At 41.3% G+C, this 13,590-nt stretch overlaps 1 long non-coding RNA gene across 1 annotated transcript in view; it reads left to right on the top strand.

Annotated features, from left to right (window-relative positions):
* The window catches only part of LOC145722340 (uncharacterized), a 34,087-nt gene extending 27,914 nt beyond the window's left edge, over positions 1-6,173 (top strand). Inside the window, exon 4 of the long non-coding RNA XR_014146548.1 lies at positions 5,924-6,173. This is a non-coding gene — a long non-coding RNA (uncharacterized LOC145722340). The remainder of the gene's footprint in view (positions 1-5,923) is intronic.
* Positions 6,174-13,590: the final 7,417 nt, after the last annotated feature.

The raw sequence follows: 13,590 nt of genomic DNA, 5'->3' as shown, positions 1-13,590 counted from the left end.
GTGTGGGTGCTAGCTTCATAAGTAAAGAAGCAAGCCTCTGATTTTCAGGGACTTTCAGAGGAAGAGAGTACTCACAGTGTCAGATGCCTCTGAGAGTGTCTGGAAGATGACGATGGAGAAGTCACCATTATAGTGGCAACGGGAGTAACTTCTTGAGGGGTTATTTTCACTGGTGGGTGGGGCAAAAGCCTAGTGGGATTCATTGAGGAGGGAATGCTTGAGATGGAGACAGGGAACCTCAATAAATCTAGAGAGACTTTTCCTCTAAGGGAGAGCTGAAAAATAGGGAGCTGGAAGGAGAAATGGGGCCACAAGCATTTCTTGTTACTTTCAGGATAAGCAATATTTTAGAGACATTTCTATGTTGATGAGAATGATCTAGTACAGAGGTTGATTACCTACAGTTTATGGGCCAAATCCAGCCCACCTGCTTTTGTCAATATGATATTAACAAACATAGCCACATGGATTTGTTTATGGTCTGTTGCTGCTTTTGCATTACAGTGGCACAGCTGAGTCATTGTGAAAGAGACCACATGGCTTGCAAAGCCAAAAGTATTTACTTCTGATCCTTTACTAGAAAAGTTGCCCAACTCTTGATCTTGGAGGAAGGGTAAAACTGATGAAGCAAGAGGGCTAGGAGTGGCTTGCTAGACTGACATCCTGTCCCCTAGGGGGTGTCCCCTGCAGTATTACCTAAGGGAGAAGTGCAGGAACCCCTGCACGCGTGGAGGGACCATTGAACTGCGAAGTTAGAAAGTGGTGTTCTGTGTTTGGGAAGCTTGCAAGTGAGACTTTTGAAGTGCAGGTTGCCATTAGTGGTCCTAAACCTGTAGAAACTGGGTGCGTGTGGATGGGATAAGAAAAGTGTTTGGAGGGGCACCTGGGTGGCTCAGTCAGTTAAACATCTGCCTTCAGCTCAGGTCATGATCCCGGGGTCCTGGGATCGAGCCCCGCATCAGGCTCCCTGCTCTGCGGGAAGCCTGCTTCTCCCTCTCCCACTCCCCCTGCTTGTGTTCTCTCTCTTGCTGTGTCTCTCTCTGTCAAGTAAATAAATAAAATCTTTATAAAAAAAAAAAAAAGTGTTTGGAAACCATGAGGTCAATGAATTGTAAGGTCCAGGTATTGCATTTCTATTTGGATAATTGGAAACTAGATTATATATTCCCATTTGTAGAGTATATATGAAAACAATACCAGCACTGTACTAAAGACTTGTTTATGTGTTTCTATTTGGGGCTGTTGTCATTTGTTATTATCCTTTGTTTCCTCCTTTAAGACAGATAGTAAAAATGGTATTGTGGTCACTGAAAAATGGTGATCATTATTGTGGTGAGCATTATTTTTATGAGTTCCTCTTTTCATACTTGCCTTTAAAAATAATTAGGTAATAATTATTTTCCCTGTGGAAAAAAAGTCTTACATTTTTCTTAATAAACCCTTTAAGCCTGTTCGGAATTACTGTTTATTTTTAGCCCTTTCAGATAGGACAGAGGGACTCACCTTTTTGGGGGGTCTCAGTCCTCTCTGGAACCCTTCTTAAAGAGGTAGGTGTTACCCTGGGTATTGTAGGCTTCAGGGGCAGTGGTTTTTATAAGTTAAGGGTTGTATAGATTCTTGGAGCATTCCTACACGTTCTCTTTGAACTCCTGCTTAAAGTGAGTGTCATCCAGGTTCCTTGCTACATATATATACCCAGAATGTGGGTTACATCTCAGGTGTACCATGCCCTTGGCCATATTTTATCACCCGCTCATTATTGGCTCAGACTTACGCCTTGGAGGCCAGACTTTGGGGCTGTGATTCTCCACGTTTCCTAGTGAAGCTGGCTGGAGCCCTGGATGAGTGGGCAGTGCATGCAGCCCACACATCCCTAATCACCTTCTCCTCGGTTCCTCACTGTCAACAGCCCTAGGCTTGCTGGACCTCCAGACAGAGCCGGAGACTGTTCTGCAAACTCTGTGGCCATCACGGAGGTGCATGGCAGCATTGCGACAATCATAGTGCTCAGATACCATCGTTCCCTGAAGGCAGGAGGTCTGGCCTGGGCTGTCAGAGCATGAGGTAAATGCCAGGGCTAGATCACACCCCTGCGCCGTTAAGTGTTGGGCCCAGTTCGGCGGCAGGCTCTTCAGTTGCCTTGGAATTACTGAGAAATGACTTGAGTTGTTTAGAGCAACCTTTCTGTGGGGCTTGTGCAGACAGTGTTGTGTGTGTTAGTGCACAGTGAGCTTTTCCGGCTAATTCAGTGGAGAGGTGAAAGGTCTGGCCGGTGTGCCAGCAGAAATGATGATGCAGGGTGTGAGTCACAGGGCCTGCGAGGAGATGGCTGTTATGGTGGCGTTGCGAAAACCCGACTGTCACAAGCTCTCAAGGCCGTTAGCCCCCGAAACATGGCTACCCTTCAGTGCAGTACTTGGCTTCTCATGTACACGTTGGGTGTGGCATCAAAGCCCTCAACTTTATTTTCTGCCATTATAAACAGGTTTCCATTTCTGCATCCAGCCACCATAGGCATCATTATCTTCAGGATTTAAAAGGAATGCTCTTTAAATTACTTGTCTGTTTAACATCAGATGAACATCTTTATCGGTTCATTAAGAAATGTGTAGAGATGACAGTTGAGCCAGTTGCCTTTGACTAGAATATTAATGTCAGGTATGTTTATTTTGACCGATATATTTATTTATCTTTGCTTTGTGGGAGTTTCCAACTTTCCTTAATGGCTTCTTTGATTTTTGACTCATCAGTTAATGCCGTTTGGTTATTTTGTACTTGTAAAACAGATTTATTTTGCTTCTGATGGTGTTAAAGTGTGCAACATTGAAAACAGTGGCAAAGGGCAAAAATACCATTGTCTTGCTGTAAAAACATTTCTATGGTGCTCTTATATTTTGTGTTTATATGGTTATTGGGTCTCTTTTTGAATCATACAGTTAATTGACAAGCCTTTATTTGTTTGGTTTTTATAGCCAGAAAAACCGTCATGGCATTCTAGCATAGAAATAATAGCTAAACAAAGTCTCCTGGTATGATCAGTGTACCTTCTAAAGTCTGAAGGAATAAATCCTTTGGTACTATTTGGCCGATTTTAGCATCAGAGTTCTGTTTTAATGTTTGCACTCTCTTTTGGTGATTTTCCAAGGTAATTTACCATTTCAGAAATAGTATGGTATGTGTGCTACAGACTCATTTCTGTTGTTGTTTATCTACTCTTGATAAAGCCATGCATTGTCTGAATATATTGAGTACACCTGTCACTGTCAACTCCATAGAACAAAGCAAAGCCCAACTGAATGGAATGTAACATGAGGCATAAAGCACAGACTCTCAACACCAAATCCTCCTCCTTATCAAGTCTTCTAATTTTATGTGATGACAGTTATTGGTCAGAATATATTACAGTGTTTGCTGTACAGAAGGGGCCTTTGTGATATAATTAAAGAGCACGAGAGCTGCCAGACTAAACAGTGGTCTGAGTTTCAAATGTTCTGTGACTTTCCTGGCACAGTTTTATTACCATCTTGAACATGTGTTATCACTTAGGATTCTTTGCCATAGAGTATTACATAGGAAAAAAAAACCCCAGGCAGTGAAGGAGACTAACCATGACTCTTCAATGAGGTAAATGCCTCTGAGACACCTCATATCCTCAAAATGTACCATTTTGTGTGTGTGCATTTCTTCTGTCTGCTTGAAGTCATAAATCCAGCTTACCCAACTGTTACAACGTAAACAAAATGGTCAGCTTTTAGGGACAGACTTTAGTTATTTTGAAATTCTAAAGTAGGGTAGCCCAAAGGGAAAATGGATAAAGGGCATGAAAAGGGCATTCCTAACAATAAATATGAAAAAGAGTAACCCTAAATTAGTAATCAAGAAAATTCCGTTAAGATAATAAAAAGTCAAATTGGCAGAGTTTTTTTTTTTTTTTTTTCTAAACAGCTCTGGTTGAGAGTCTAGTGAAACTTGCAGTTTCATACATTAGTACATCTTTTGTGACATGCAGACTGTCAATATGTGTTAAACCTTAAATGTCCTTTGATTTCACTTCTAGGAACATATCTTAAGAAAATAGTAAAATATATGCACAAATATTTGTATACAAGAACGTCCATTAATACGTTATTTAAAACAACAGTGAAAGTTGGGGCACCTGGGTGGCTCAGTCTGTTAAGCATCTGACTCTTGATTTCAGCCCAGGTCATGGTCTCAGGGTCATGGGATCGAGCCCCATGGTGAGCCTCCTGTCAGGCTCCGTGTCGGGCCCCTTGTCAGGCTCCGTACTAGGCATGGAGCCTGCTTAAGATTCTCTCTCCTTCTCCCTCTGTCGCTCCCCTCCCCTCCCCACTCACTCTTGGTCTCTCTCCCTCTCTCTCTCTTTAATAAAATAACAACAACAACAATGAAAGTAAAGATAGCTAGTATCTGTCTTCAAAGAGAGCTGCTTATGTTCCAGACAGTGCTGGATGCTTCATGTGCACAACTGTATTTACTCTTCAGCTTCACAAAATGAAGTAGGCAGTGGTATTACATACAAAGAAAATAAGCTTGGAGTTGTATTTACTCAGGAGCACAGAGCTAGGACAATTGAGTGAGGATTCGAACTCCTTTGAAGTGATCCCTTAACCACTACGTTTGGGTTTTTTTTTTCCCTAGTGAATACTAGTAAAGAGTGGAAAACAAGGATCCATCCATAGAGGATTAGCTAAATACCTTGTAGGTTAGAAAACTATGAAGGTACAAGAAGTCATATTTTAAATGAATATTAAATGACATGGGAAAATGTTTTTAATAAGCCCCAATATATGTGGTATGAGTTGACCATTTTCTCCAACCCCCTATTTGAATGTAATCTGTCTTCAATCAGGCAGATTCCCATTCTAATCCCAGATCCATTCCTGGCTTGTGAGTGGCTGCGAGAAAATTGCTCACCAGTCTGTGCTTTGGTGTCTTCCTCTGTAAGTGTCATTAGACATTAAATGAGGCATGGCCGTGCAAAGGACAGAGTACATGCACAAGAAATGGTAGCTGTGATTTTCCAGGTGAGGTGGATCCTATGCCTTGTATGAATAGAGAAAGACAAGTAAATAATGCATCAGAACTTATTAATGATTTTCTTACAGCACTGGGATTGCAATATTTTCTTTGTAATGTTTTTCTATTTTTCCCAAAGGTAACATTCAATAAAATACTATATTTTATGCTTCTGTATTTCTAGATTTTATATAAATAATTTTATATAAATAGGTCTATAAAATTAAGATTTTTTTCCGTCCATTCTAATTTGATTTGTGGGAGGTTGTAAACTAATACCATGCTCTGTTATAGTGCAGTTTTATAGTAAGTGTTGGTAACTGGTAGAGTATATCCTCCTACCTTGTTCTTTCTTCTTTTGTTCGTTTATTTATATTCAGTTTATTTCAGCGGTAAGAAAAAATCAAAACAGTTCACACATTTCTTCTGTACCCACCCAGCCCTCACCTCTGGCAACTACCAGTCTTTCCTCTGTATCTGTGAGCTTGGTTTTGTTTGGTTTGTTGATTTGTTTTGTTTAGATTTGACATTTAAGTGAGATCATATATTAATTGTCTTTGCCTTATTTCACTTACTGTAATGCCTTTTAGGTCCATCCATCTCATTGAAAATGGCAAGATTTTAATTTTTTTTAAATGGCTGCATAATATAGCACTGTGTATACACATATACCACATTTTCTTTATCCATTCACTCATCGATGGACACTTGGGCTGCTTCTATATCTTGGCTTTTGTAAAGAATGCTGCAGTGAACATGAGGGTGCATATATCTTTTAAAATTAATGCTTTTGTTTTCTTTGGATAAATACCCATAAGTGGAATTGTTGAATCATATGATAGTGCTATTTTTAATTTTCAAGAAACCTCTATATTGTTTTCCACAGTGGCTGTACCAATTTATATTCTGATCAACAGGACACAAGGGTACTCTTTTTTTCTACATCTTCACCAACATTTGTTATTTCTAGTCTTTTTGATAAGTCATTCTAACAGGTGTGAGGTGATATCTCATTGTGGTTTTGATTTGCATTTCCCTGATGATTAATGATGTTGAGCATCTTTTCATGTACCTGTTGGCCATCTGTATGATTTCTTTGGAAATATATCTATTCAGATATTGCCTGTTTTTAATATGATTTTTAATAATTATTTCCTATAATCAGGAAAAAACACATTTGTTAAAAACACTCATATAGGCTTTTTTTTAAAAAAGATTTTATTTATTTGAGAGAGCGAGCAAGCACGAGCAGGGGGAAGGCAGAGGAAGGGGGAGAAGCAGACTCCCTGCTGAGCAGGGAGCCAGATGCGGACTCGATCCCAGGACCCCAGGATCATGACCTGAGCTGAAGGAGGCGGCTTAACCAACTGAGCCACCCAGGCGCCCCCAGGCTGGTGGTTCTTATCAAACATTAACATTAATGATAATCCATCACCCATCTTGTGGTTTTGAGGGTCAGTGAGGTAGCCTTTGGTTCAGTGGCTTCAAGTTGATCATTGCTCTGTTTTGTTTGTTTATTCGTATCGTAGTATCATGTATTGATCTTAGAAACAGCTCCTGAAGTGAGCTTGGGGAGTTTCTCCGTATAATACAAGTATAACTTAACAGAAACTGGGACTGCACCTAAAATCTGAACATCCAGGAGATTGAGCAGGGTGTTAAGGTGTGCTTTTTGACTCTCTTCCATTCCACCCCACTGACATCCTTGCTTCCTGTGTTCTGTGAACCATGACAACCACTGGGTGTTTTTTTTCCCTGCCAACTCTTTAAATGTTGGTGTGCCTTGGGTTTCTGCCCTCAGTCAACTTGTCACTCATCTTTCAGAACTTAATTCATTTTCTAATCCAAAGGAGCTTTTCCCTCTATATATTATAGTATCTTAGAGCAGTTAATATTGGGAACTCAGAAATTAATTAGTTATATTACCTTGGATAAGGTTCAATGTTAGTTTTCTTATCTGTAGAATAAGGTGACTCATTCCTACATTGTGGTAAGGATTAGGTGAGAGGTAAAGCACTGATTACACCCAGTGCGTGATGCATAGGAGTTCCTGTGAGGTTGCTTGCTGTGATGGGGATTGTTCTGGTGGTGGGCATGGTGGTGGCCCCAGAGGGGACAGATCAGGCACCTGGAGTCATTCTGTATTTCTTCCCTCCTCTTCCTCCCCTGCATCCAGTAGATTTTGAAATCCTGTTGATACAACCTTATTGATATTCCTCATTTTTCTTTCCCATTTCTGCCTGCATTGGTGCTTATCACCGCTTATTTTGAGAGTAGTCACTGTCAGCTAACTGATCTTCCTGTTCCCAATCCTATGTATTTCCATCCATCTTCCTCACTATAACCTGAATAATCACTGTAAAAATATAAAGCTGGCAATGACATCATTTTGCATCATCATTTTCATCAGCCCCTTAGCAGCTCCTAGTTACCTAGAGTAGAGCTTGGCAAACTTTCTCTAAAAGACCAGATAGTAAATATTTCAGGCATTGCCAGCCATATGGGCTCTGTTGCAGCTACTCAGCCCTGGCTTTGCAGTGTAAAAGCAGCCAGAGATAGTGTGTAAATGAATGAGCATGGCTGTGTTTCAGTTAAACTTTATTTATGAAAACTGAAATTTGAATTTCATGCAATTTCGTATGTCATGAAATATTCTTTTGATTTTTCCCCCCAACCATTTAGAAATGTAACAATCATTCGTAGCTTGTGGGCCATAGAAATAACAGGTGACCAGCAGGGTTTGGCCTTCAGGTGGAGTTTACCAGTCCCCATCCAGAGGATAAGGTTTAAGCTCCTCAGCATGGCTAAGATCTCTTGTGATCTGCCCTGCTTTACTCCTCTAGCCTGATCTTTTATTATCTTCCCTTTACTTCTACTACTCCTGCAACAAATGTGCCTGTTCACTTGCTTTTCACTGCCTATAATGAGCCCAATCCGATTTTGCTCTTTGTGATGCTGTTCCCGTTGCCCAGGACATAATTTATCCCAACCTGTCTTCCTCCTCCTCCCCCCGCTTCATCCATTCTCTGCCTGTCAGTAACCTACTCCTCTTTCAAGGTTCAGCTCAGGCAATAGCTGTACTGTGGGGTGTAATCTAAGCTGCCTGCGTCTCTATCTCCGCCCCCTCCTTGTCACTTGACTGATTGACTTCCTCATATCTCGTTTCTCATGTGAACAAAAAAATTCATCATCATCATCATATGACCGACTCTTAGGATTTTCCTTTTCTTTGTTAGAATCCAATGAGCTACCACATGTACAGCCTTGGCAACCATGTTCCGCGCAGTAACTGTGTGCTCTGTGTTTACTGCTGTCGTCATTGCTGGTTTCACTTCAAAGCCTTTGTTATGCTCCTCAGACAGAAAAGACTACAGCTGACCCTTGAACAACATGGGTTTGAACTGCATAGGCCCACTCATATGCGGATTTTTTTTCCCAATAAATACAGTACAGTATTGTAAATGTATTTTCTCTTCTTTATGCTTTCCTTAACATTTTTTCCCTCTAGCTTGCTTTATTGTAAGAATATAGTATATAATCATATTACACACAAAGTATGTGGTGATGGGCTGTTTATATTATCAGCAAGGCTTCAGATCGATGGTAGGCTATGAGTGGTTAAGTTTTGGGGGAGTCAGAAGTTACACATGGATTTTTCAATTATGCAGGGGGTCAGCGCCCCTACCTGCTGTGTTATTCAAGGGTCAACTGTATTTCTGTTGTACCTTCTGTACTCCTTTTTTTTTTTCTTTTTTAAGATTTTATTTTTAAGTAATCTCTACACCCCATGTGGGGCTCCGAACTTACAACCCCTAGATCAAGAGTTGCTTGCTTTACCAACTGAGCCAGCCAGGCGCCCCCTTTCTGTACCCTTTATAGTCCTAGCACTTATAATATTTGATGTAGCTCTAACTTAGCTCAATGTATGGCACGTAATGGGTACTCAGTAGATGTTAATGAGTGAGTGAAAGAGAAGAGAGACAGATCTTAGCCTGACTTCAAGTAGATAAAAAAAAAAATTCTTTTGCATTTCATTACATAACAGGACAAAAAGGGACCGTGGAATATAAGCAGGTTCATTAAATTGAAAAGAATTTAAGGATTATCTCGTACACAATTGCTCTTCCCTAGTGTCGGGCTCATGTCTGTAGGGGAAAAGGAGATGCCGGCCACGTGAGAAATCTGGGGGTCCTCTGAGGGACTTGTCTCTGCTTTGTGCCCCTGCCAGTCCTTTATCTTACTTGTCTTACTGATAGTGCTTTTTTTTTTTTTTTTCCTTTAGTTCAGTCCCCTCCCTGCTCTGGTGCAAGAAGCAACATGCTTCTTACCTGGAGTGTGAATGTAGAGCTGGGTGACCAGCATAGAATCATGTCTTGGGGAGAGTGCCAAGGATTCAAAGAATTATTAGGGTTCAGAAAGACAGAGGGTAAGGGCCGAGGACCTAGGCAGAACAGAAAGGATGTGGGAATGAGGGGCCAAAGCCCTTGGTTGGTGAACAAGAATGTTATTGCCTGTGCAGGGACAGTGAGTATAAAGCCCTGGACAAAATGTGACTTTCAGGCGTCTTATAGCGCCCAGAGTAAGAAGGAGTCAGGAAGATCTGGAGTCCGGCTCTCCCATCTTACCTTCTGTGCTTTCTGTGATAGAAACAGTCTGGGGCCTTGTTCAACGGATGAGGGTCATCACAGGCCTGTATTGGGTATCTGTTGAGGTAATGGGTACAAAAGCATTTTGCGAGGTGGCTAATGTAACATACAATTTTAAAATTTCTATATAAATCTCCTTTCTGTTGGAAGACACTTGCTTTTTGCTTAGCCATAGTTTCTTACTGAAATTCATATCTTTTTCATGCTCCCTGGGGCAATGGGAGATTCTGCACATGGGAGGTACATTCTGGTATAGCCTTGTATTCTAACTCAATTCTGAGACTTTCTCAGCAAATGAAGCAGTTAGCTTTATAAGTTGAATTAAGTTATTTTTATATTGTATATGCTTTTTGCCCACTGGGGTATAAACTTCTTCAAGGAAGAGGTATAATGCTTGCCCATACGAAGGACTCTGTAGATCCTTGTAAAATGGCCAGATGTAAAAATGTTCTGTGCTAGAGCTGTTAAAATTTCAACCCTGCCCTTTTCTTGTGAAAAATATCTCCTTAGATGTGTACCTTTATTGGTGAGACTTCTGCAGTTCTGTGCAAGAGGATTAACAAGCATTGCAGGCAAGGGCAAACATTTCAAGGAGAAACATTACAAATATTCTTTTTTTTTTTAACATTACAAATATTCTTGCTTTCAGGCTAGACATAATATCATGCCATAGCTACACATTATAAAACCATTTCTTTTTGAACCTGATTCACTGGACCAATAATTTGAAATTCAGCTTGATGTTAGAGATTTTTTTTTTAAATTTAAAATGACTGGTATTGGTCCACTAGACTGGCAAATTATGTAAGTCAAAAGAAATGAAAAAGCTTTGTTTGTAGTCTAGTGCTCAGTTACAAACAAATAGAAACTCTAAAACTCCTAACCAGCGTTGTTGAAGTTTTAAAAAGTCTAGCATCTATTTAGTGCTTCTACAAAAGTTGACCAGAAGCAGCTTATTCAAAGACCTAAATATTAATTATTCCTTAAAAAAGAAGACAAGGATGAGGTGAGGTTGGAGTGGATGGAATTTCCTGGTGGCCTTCAAGATTCCCAGCAGGTGGGGTGCCTGGGTGGCTCAGTCATTAAGCGTCTGCCTTCAGCTCAGGTCATGATCCTAGGGTCCTGGGATCGAGCCCTGCATCAGGCTCCTTGTTCGGCGGAAAGCCTGCTTCTCCTTCTCCCACTCCCCTGCTTGTGTTCCCTCTCTCGCTGTGTCTCTCTCTCTGTCAAATAAATAAATAAAATCTTAAAAAAAAAAAAAAAGATTCCCAGCAGGTGTATACACACCTTCTCCCAGTTACTCAGTGTAACAGTAATTTAGTGCTGCTGTGAAGGGACATTGCAGATGTAATTAAGGTCCCAAACTAGTTGACTTTAAAATATGGAGATCATCCAGGTGGGCTTTACTCATCACAGGAGTCATTTAAATCTGGCCTAGAGGTCAGAGAGACTGGAAAGTCAAAGAGATTTGAAGCTTGAGAAGGATTTGACATGGAGGAGAGTCCTCTTTTCTGGTTTTACAGATAGAGGGGTCCATGTGCCAATAAATGTGAGTGGCCTGTAGGATCTGAGAGGGACCTGTGGGTGGTAGCCAACAAGGAAAGAGGGACATCAGTCCTACAACTGCAAGGAACTGAATTCTTTTTTTTTTTTTTTTAAAGATTTTATTTATTTATTTGACAGAGAGAGACACAGTGAGAAAGGGAACACAAGCAGAGGGAGTGGGAGAGGGAGAAGCAGGCTTCCCGCTGAGCAGGGAGCTTGATGTGGGGCTCAATCCTAGGACCCTGGGATCATGACCTGAGCCGAAGGCAGACGCTTAATGACTGAGCCACCCAGGTGCCCCTAAGGAACTCAATTCTGTCAACAATAAGAATGTGGTTGAAAACCCAGCCCCTGGGATGCCTGGGTGGCTCAGTTGGTTAAGCATCTGCCTTTGGCTCAGGTCATGATCCTGGAGTCCCAGGATGGAGTCCCGCATCGGACTCCCTGCTCCATGGGGGGTCTGCTTCTCCCTCTGACCCTCCCCCCTCCTGTGCTCACTCTCTCTCAAATAAATAAAATCTTAAAAAAAAAAAATGAAAACACATCCTCTCGTCCTCCAGCCTCCAAAGGGGAAGTTAGCATCAGTGACACCTTAGTTCCAGATTTACGGTGCTCTGAGGAGATAACCCAGTCATGCTGAGCTAGACTTCTGACCTAGAGGACTTTGAATTAATGAATGGGGATTGCTTTAAGCCCCTGAGTTTGTGCTAATTTGTTACTCAGCAATAGCAAACAAGTATGAGGCCCCAGTTACGACTCCTTTGGATTACTATAGTAGCCTATTAACTGTTATTAACTGTTAACTGTTCTATTAACTGTAAACTGTTCTCTCTGGTTCTAAACTAATGTTACTCACACTATCTGTGGTGAAGAAACCATTTTTAAAATTTCAGTGTGTTGCGGACCAATGCTGGGGCAGATTGAGTCTTAAAAAGATGGCTGCAGAAATCTCTCCCCTCCCACATGCTTTTCCTCCACCGCCCCCATCAGGAGATGACCGTTTCTCCTCCACCTGAGGCTGAGCTGACCTTAAAGACTGGCTTGTAACCATTTAGAATGCAATGGAAGTGATACTCTGTATCCCAGGGCTTGGGGAGAAAAGCCCAGGTGGTTTCCACCTGGTTGTCTTGGAATGCTCCCTCTTGGCACCCAGCTGCCATGCTGTGAGAGGCCAGGCCACTTGGAGAGGATGGCAGCAGGTGACCCAATGGGCAGAATTGACTGAGCCTTCCTTGAGTCACCCCATGTGACATGTGAGCGAAGAAGCCTGCAGATGCTTCCAGCCTCCCAGCTGTTCTAGTCACCCCCAGCTTTTGTGTCTTCCCAACTGACATCAGGGAACAGACATCAGGGAACAAGGACAGGTCATCCTCAGCGTGCCCTGTCCAAATCTATGACCCAAAGAATTCACTAGCATAATGTAGTTATGGCTTTAGGACACTAAGTTTGGGGTAGTTTGTTATGTGGCAACAGATAACCAGAATACATATTTTTATAAGATATAGAAGTGAAATCTAGAAAAGGCACTCAGAATATAAGCAGAAGTCATGCAATGGCTACACTGTTGGTCAGAGCCATTACAAACCTGCCCAGACTCACAGGGAGAGGACACAGTTCCCACTTCTTGAAGAGGAGAGTCAGAGAATTTGGGAGCCACAAAACAAACAAAAAAACCCAAACAAACAAACAAAAATAACTTTTTATATTGAAATAATTTTAGGCTTACAGAACAGTTATAAAAGTAGTACAAAGAATTTCCATATGCCTTTCACCCAGCTTCCACTGTTAACATCTTACAGAACCATAGACTATTATCAAAACCAGGAAATTAACACTGATATCAGAGTATTAACCAATCTGCAGATCTTATTCAAGTTTTGCCAGTTTTGCCACTTTTTCTAGTCCCGGGTCTGATCTCATTGCATTTAGTCTTCTCTCTAGTAGGAGTCCCCCCATGTCGGGGACAGCTCCTCACTCTTTCTCGTCTCTTATGGCTTTAACACTTTAGAAGTGCCCTGGGTAGTCACTTTGTAAGATCACTCAATTTGAGTTTGGCATTTTTTTAATGATTAGATCAAGGTTTATAGTTTTGGCAAAAGTACCTCAGAAGCAATGCTGTGTCCTCCTCAGTGCATAATATTGGGGTGTATGTGATGTCATCTTACTTCTGGTGATGTGGAACGTGCTCCATTTGTTAAGGTGGTGTCTGCCACGTTTCTCCACTGTACATTTCTCTGTGGGGAACTATTTTGAGGCTATGTAAATATCCCATTTTTCATTATATTTTGGTGGGGTCATGTTTTAAACTGCTGCAAAATTCAAATTTCTTATCATTAGACCCAACAGACAGAAACTTAATCTT

Source organism: Leptonychotes weddellii, chromosome 1 (genome assembly GCF_054177405.1).
Source record: "Leptonychotes weddellii isolate Sample4059 chromosome 1, ASM5417740v2, whole genome shotgun sequence".
NCBI classification, from domain to species: domain Eukaryota; kingdom Metazoa; phylum Chordata; class Mammalia; order Carnivora; family Phocidae; genus Leptonychotes; species Leptonychotes weddellii.
The sequence above is the reverse complement of the archived record's forward strand: the minus strand, read 5'-3'. Positions and strand labels throughout refer to the sequence as shown.